Raw genomic sequence first — 7,586 nt, 5'->3', positions numbered from 1 at the left:
CAGGAAAGGAGGAACTGGGTAAGGCTTGATAAACAGGTGTTGAAGAACAAGTTAATCATGGACACCGGGTTGCGGGCGGTTGCGACTCTGGTCAGCTTATCTTGCTGAACCACCCTAACATTTGAGGAGTGGTCTTATCTTGCTTTTGCTTAACCCCCAGGATGTAGCACAAGCCAAAATTTATGGAAAGTTACTGTGAGTCAGTGCTTTTCGAAAATGCCATAGAAACCCCTGGCTTTGAGTGCTCTGGGTCCTTGTGGAAACCCGCTGCGTCGGGCAGACACTTGGACCCCAGCTAGCTGGAAATAAACCTCGCTGTGTGACTTGCATTATCTTCTGTCTATTTGAAGAGGTGGTGGTCGACTCCGGACCCTAACCACAGTTATCCTAGTCTACGGAGTGTGTAAGTAAGTGCGAGTGAGAAAGAGAGGGAGAGGGAGCTGGAGAGGAGAGGGGGAGGGAGGGAGAGGAGAGGAGAGGAGAGGAGAGGAGAGGAGAGGAGAGGAGAGGAGAGGAGAGGAGAGGGCGAGGGGGAGGCGGAGGGAGGGAAGAAACCAGAAACCTGTGTTGATACTTCAGACAAACTTACTCCAGTCCAATTCTAAGTGGCTAAACTGGTTTTGATTGTGTGAAGTTTCCACGGGAAACACTGTCCGACAAGATAGGCCTACAAAGCTTTCTGTGTGCTCTGTTTGTAGGTAGGGGTCCATCACTGCTTTGGAAATGATGTGGAACTCCTAGAAATCGGGAACGTTCTAGTCTCATCGGATCCCTGACGATGATGATTCTGTTACCCCACGATACGGCTGTCATCCAAACGGAGGCTCCCGTGGAAGGAACGAAACCTGGGCTTTGGGGACATGCCCTAGCTGACTGGCCCACCAAGGTGGCAGCAGCCACCGAATCCATAAAGCTGGTGGCCCAGGTGGATCCAGTGCATGCCTCTCTCCTACCAGCACACCAAACCCGATCCGAACCCCCTGGCTGTCAGACGCTCGACATCCTGATGTCTCTGCGACACAGAAGCAGCCTGGTCCCGACTCAGAGAGACATGAAGACGGGCTCCTTGGTGGGTGGGTGGGTGGGTGGGTGGTTGCAGACATCCACAGTCGGTCAGGGCCGTGGGAAACCCAATCCAACCCGGACAGTTTGTGTGCTGCCCAAAGAGACGGCTCAGCTCACCCCCACCCACAGAAGTTCTTTCCAACCTCACACGTTGACATATGTCCAAGTACTTCCTGTGATGCCCCGTGGAGCCAGAGCCCAGGGAGTCGACGCCTGGATCCGTGTTAACTAACCTTTAAACCCCCCACCCCCACCCCCCAAAATAAAATATAAAATAAAATGAAATGAAATATTACAAAGTGGGGGTGGGGGTGGGGTCAGGGGGAAGGCTAATCCACCTAGTGACCCGTCCGTCCGGCACTCCCGATCTGCCATCTCCGATTCCGCATGACTAGGAAGGGAAGCAGCCGCCGCTGCCATCGCAGAGCGGACCGCTTCCACCTAAGGGTCCGGACCAGGCCTGTGTGTCCTGAGAGATTCACAACCACCCTCCTTCGTATCCCTTAGATTTCCTCTCCTGTCGTCATCCTTCTGAGCACTGCACATGAGGCGTGGGGTCCCGGAAATCTCAAGCCCAGGCACCCTCCTGAAATGCCTAAAACGGTTGGGTTTCATCGGGCTGTCGCTCTTATACCAATAAGGGCCCTGAGGGATCCAACCCCGACTTAGGGGAGACGGCAGAATGACGGTCGGGGTCACGGGGCTCGTGGATGAAAACCGTCTTACCGACGGTCTGTGTTGCTCTACCGTCACGGGTGCTTGGTGTTATTTCCTGGAACCTTCGTACCCGTTGTTCCTCGCCATGATGTCAGCCTGGGAACGAAACCACAGACAGCACAATGCTTGCCTGCTGGACAGAGCGAATGAGCCATCTAGGCCTTTCCCTGAAAAAGATGCTCTTCCTTAAGGAAAGGAAATTGAGGATCCCTGATGAGGACAGTTGACGGATAGATAGTATAGTTCATCCTCTTCTCTCTCTCCCTCTCTCCCCCTCTCCCTCTCCCTCTGTCTCTGTCTCTCTCTGGCTCTCCCTCCCCGCTCCCCTCAGCCCCCACCCCCTTCCTCTTCCCCTATTCTTCCTTCCTTCCGTCTTGTCTTGTTGCTGCCCTGGACTTGTCACGGGCCGGGAATATCTCATCTCATCCGAAGTCATGTTTCAATCGCCCTCCTCCGAGGGGCATGACCTCCTTGGGAATGAGCTTTCCTAGCAACAGGGGACGGACGATGCCCTGACCATAAAAGGGCCTAGGTAAAATAGAAACATAAAACACACGTTACAGCTCTACAAAAGATCGTGACGAAAAGGGGGAGTGGGGGGCTGGTTAGGAAGGGGTGAGACAGCCAGCCCAAATCAAGCCACAGGACAGAGGGCTGCGGAACGGGGGCCGGGGGGACAGGGAGAGGATGCCGCTGGCCACCGGCTAGGCCGGCCAGGGGCCAGGTCGCTCGGTGGCCAGCTCCACATTTCTGACATGCAGTCGTTGCGGCCACTGTCCAGACGGACCCCAGAACCACTGCACCCCCCGCCCACACACCTTGTGTGGGACCAGCGTCTGGCCATCCCCCACGAGTCGTCTACCAGCCTTGTCTATGGACTGACTGACCAACCAACCACCCGTTCCCGGGCTCGCCCCGCTGGAGCCAGCCATCGTCCCAGGGGAAGGGAAACGACTTTTTTTTTTTTTTTTTTTTTTTCCCCCCTGGAGGCGGGTGTCCCCGGCCCCGCACCCTCCTAACCACGCCCCGTTTCTTGAGGCGGGTGGACATAGCGTTCCCGTGAACCGGGCCTGCCTGCTGGCGAAGCAGACCATTCTCGTCCCCATCCCAGGCCTCAAGTCCAGTCCTCCTCCCGGCTGGCTAGCATCTGTCAGGGCTCAAGAAGCCTTTCCGTCTCCGAGATCCGTCCTCTCGGTCGCTCTCCTGAGAGTTCTGAGGACTTGTCAGCGAGGAGGGGAGTTTGGCTTTGCTCATCCCCACCAAGGGTACCCTAGAACATCAACTGTTCTGTTCGAAAACACACTTGGGCCAAGGTCCCTGGCCAGCAGATCCCCTCGGCTTGAGGAAGTGATCTCTGAATCAGGCAAGCACGCCACCTAGTGACGAGAGAGAGAAGAGAGACGACAGAAAGGGAGGGTTTTTCTCAAGGCAGGGCAAGGAAGGAAGGAAGGAAGGAAGGAAGGAAGTCTTCCAAAGAAAACGGTTGTTATTTTTATTATGATTTTGGATGGGGTCACCTCCACGTGGGGACGAAAGTCTCCTCCTCCATCTCCCAGGTGGGTGGTTCCACCTTCTTGTGGGTGGGGAGGCATCCATGACCTATGTCTCTGACCGACCCAGGCTCAACCAGAAAATTCCTGACTGTCTGTCTCCCTGGCTAGAGTCGGGGCTGGGGTGGGCTGGGGGAGTGGGAGCGACCATGACGTGAGGCATGAAGCCGCGCTGCTGGGGTGAGTCCGCCTAGCCAAAGCGACCCCGCTGTCGGGCATGTGTTTTTCTTGCCCTTGCCCGCAGGTCCCAGAACGAACGGATCGAGCGGCCAGGGGCGGCAGGGCGGGGCCGCCGCCGCCACCGCCGCCCCCCAGCCTCAGTCCCCGGGCAGGCTGACGGTCACATCCGGGTCCCGCCCCCACCCCCACCCCCACCCGTTCCCCTCTGCCCTCTTCTCATTCAGAGGAAGGGGAAGGCGGGAGGTCACCGAACAGCCCTCCCTGTGTCGTCCACAAGCATCTCATCCCCTTGACCCCGCTCCGTCTGAGATACCAACTCGGCTTTTCCCCTGTGCAATTTCCCCGGGGACCAGGAGTTTAGTTCACCCCCCCCCCCTCGGCACGAAACCCCCAGCTTTCGGTTCCCACCGAGTCAGCCGGGCTCACTCGGGAGTGGGGGAGGGGAGGGTCAGGGACGATCGACTTCAGCGGGCTTCCTTCAATCGCTCCTTTCAAATGCAGAAACTTCCCCCCGGTCCAATTCAATGGGAGCATTTGACTTCCCCCTCGGGGCTTCTCTCCATTGAATGTCTCTCTTCAACTCCCCCACCCACAGGCTGCAGCATGCAAATGGCGGGGGGTGGGGGTGGGGGATGGGGGATAAGGGCGGGATCTCTTGAGATACGCCCCTGAAAGCGGAGACCGAACTCAGCCTCCCTTTCGTAACCCAGGCAACCCCGTGAACCCTTTGAGAATCCTGGGCGTGGAGGCTGACGCCATACAAGATGTCTTCCCTGGAAGGGTCGGGGTGGGGCTGTGGGGGTGCTGAGGGCGGTTGGTGTGTGTGTGTGTGTGACCATCCGAGTCAAAGGGGTTGGGGAAGGGAGGGGCCGGACGCGCTTTGCAGATCTCGTCGCCGGTTCGCATTCCTAGGCCGTACCCAGGCTCAGAGGGAGTGATCAGGGCCGAGGGAGGCCTGGCAGGGGGTGGCTCCTCCACCCTGGCTTGTGGGCCCAGAGATCACACTCACTCCTAAAGCAACGCTGTTCTAGGACCGGGTTTTCATCGTCCATCATCTTCCAGATCGATGGGGCTCCCGGCCCCCACCGCCACCGCTCCCCGCGGGAAGTCCTTGGTGTCATCCCACACGTTCACGGTGTTGTTTGGGCAGCCACATCTGGGGAGGTCTCTCTCCCTGTGCAGTAGGTGAAACTGTCAGGGGGAAGCGTTGTGTATTGCGCTCGGTTTTGGTCCCTCCCCGCCGCCAACAAGAATCGAAGGGCAGAGACACAGTCATGAAGCACAGTACAAGTTTTATTGATAGTTACCTAAAGAGTGAAGAAGTGTGGACGGCCTCAGGGAGGAGAGGCAACCTGAAAGGTTTATTATGTTTTATTGAAAGAGAGCAAGTTGGAGAAAGGGGTGGCTGAGGGAGCCATGCCATTCAAGCTGTGTAGCAAAACTCAGGCTGGAAGAAGACCCCCACGAAGCAGGGGCCTTTGCAGCCGGCTCCCCCTATTACCCACCTTGATTTCGCTTTTTTTTTATTATACTCTTGGCCTTGCTTTGACCTGCCTTTTCGCTAAGGGTTAACTAACCTCTGCCGAGCAGTGTGGAAAGGATGAGAACATAAGTTTCCCAGGAGCTTTTCAGGACAGTGCTCCTGAAGAACGGAACACGCCGGGGCCCAATGGCGATCTCAGCATAAAGTACCGAAACCTACCGTCAGTCAAACATTGACCACCCCATTTCCACTGAGAATACCCCCCTTTTATTGTTACCATGCTAGTGAAACTAGTGATGGAGAGTTTTATAGAAATAGAGTTACGAGAGAATATTGACTTGAATAACCCTGTCTGACACTTCATCAATCTTCTCATCTTTTCTTCCTTCCCTCTGCTACTTCTATTAGCTTTTTTTCTTTCTTCCTTCCTTCCTTCCTTCCTTCCTTCCTTCCTTCCTTCCTTCCTTCCTTCCTTCCTTCCTTCCTCCCTCCCTCCCTCCCTCCCTCCCTCCCTCCTTCCTTCCTTCCTTCCTCCCTCCCTCCCTCCCTCCCTCCCTCCCTCATGACAGCCCTTGACTAGCATTTGTGCCTTACACGTGAAATCAACAAATCCCATAATTTTTCAAGAAGTAAAGATACTGCAAGACAAGTGCTGGGCCTGGAAGCCACAGGGCATACATCTGCCAAGAAGGAAAAAGCTAACCTTTTCCAAGAATATGGCTTCTCTCTCACTTACCAGCTTTACATCTCCCTGTATGGCCCCGGAAGATGGCTGGCTAGCCAGAGACGGGTAAGATTCGTCAAGGGAGGAACAACCTAAGACAGGCACGGTCGTAGGCAGGGGGGCCGGCAGGCAAGAAAATGGGGACCAACAGAGGGGAGGCTTAGAACCTCCCCCCTCCCCCCACCCCCCAGGGTTGAGAGAAACCTTCTGCAACCTTGGATGTTTTGCTGCCCTCGTCTGGTTTGGATTAAGACCTAGTCTATAGGCACAAACCTGATCATCGACACTTGCTCTCTTACCGCACTCAATCATGCCTTCCTTCTATCTATCTCTTGCATTTACCTACTACGTCAATATTTTATTAGAATTACATATCAAGTATAAAAAAAAAAAAGAATAATCGTACATCATACTTGACTTGATTGTTTATAGTTAACACACAGAAATAGTTTCTATGATATGAATGCCCTTGCATCGTTCACCATGTAAGAACTTGTTTAGTCCCTTCGGTAGTGGAGTCATGGCGACCTGTGTCTTATGTCAGGGAGATGTCGGTATCCACACAGAGGAAGGGGAAATGTAGTTTGCTGCTTACTGTGCCCTACAGAGGGGTGTATAATGAAGATATGAGTTTATGATTTTAGATTGATTATAAATTTATTAAAACTTGTAAGAATATTTTTGTGGGAAAGAAAGAATCCTAGCTCACTGTGGCAGTAGGTGACCTGAATTTCACCCTAAGCTGATAGACTCCGTAGTCGCTGCTACATACTGCAAGCTCCTACGGTCCCATGCACTTAGAAACCGCGTCGCATAGAAACGTAAAACACAACAGAGTCCACGTTGCTAGGAAAAGTTTCTGTCAAGGAACAGAAAAATGATCACCTGTCTAACACTTGACCAACCATGACTAGATCAGAAAGAAGAAGAAGAAGAAGAAGAAGAAAAACTTGCTCATACGTATCAATCAATTGTCTATACCAATTAATCCACAGAAAAAAAAATATTCATATCCTTGTGCAAAATGGTATAAATAAAGCTGTCATCGGCACTTTGTCGGGAGATCACCTCCATCTGACTCTGTGTCCTGTCTCTCTGTGCACCGACTCCGTCTCATCCTTTTGGGCTTCACAACCCCCGCCCACCCCACCCCACCCACCCCCACTGGAGCTGGACTTTGGAAGGGCAGGTGAAGAGAGAGAGAGAGAGAGAGAGAGAGAGAGAGAGAGGCAGTGACTTGGGGAGACAGACTAACTGAGAGTGACTGAGTGACCGACTGAGAGTGACTGAGTCTCACTGGTGACTGAGAGTGACAGGCAGACTGACTGACGGAGTGGTGAGTGAGACCGACTCGAGGGACAAACTGCCTGAAACTGAGTGACTGACTGACCTGAAAGAAAAAAAAAAAAAAAAAAAGGACCTACCTGTCACTCGGTCTCGGTCGCCGTAGCTGGCGTGGGCGGTGACATGTAGAGCAGCGAACAGGAGGGAGGGTGTTCACTCCGGGGAGGTTTGATTCCCGTCCACAGCCGAAACGGTCCTGAGGTTCGCAGCGTCGTCCCTGCCCATGACGTCATCGCGGAGCGACTCACGTCCGTCCCACTCACAGCACATGCGTCGCGCCGCACGCGCGCCCGCTCAGCCCGCTGGTCGACCCGGCCTTGTGAGCAGAGACTTGAGTGACTGACCTGAAAGAAAAAATAATAATAATAAAAATGGATCTACCTGTCATTCGGTCCCGGTCTCGGTCTCGGTCTCGGTCTCGGTCTCGGTAGCTCGCGAGGGGCGGTGACATGTAGGGCAGCGAACGGGAGGGAGCGTGATCACTCCGTGGAGGTTGGATTCCCGTCCCCAGCCGAAACGGTCC

Source organism: Manis pentadactyla, chromosome 18 (assembly GCF_030020395.1).
Source record: "Manis pentadactyla isolate mManPen7 chromosome 18, mManPen7.hap1, whole genome shotgun sequence".
Lineage (NCBI taxonomy): Eukaryota > Metazoa > Chordata > Mammalia > Pholidota > Manidae > Manis > Manis pentadactyla.
Note: the sequence above shows the minus strand (reverse complement) of the source record.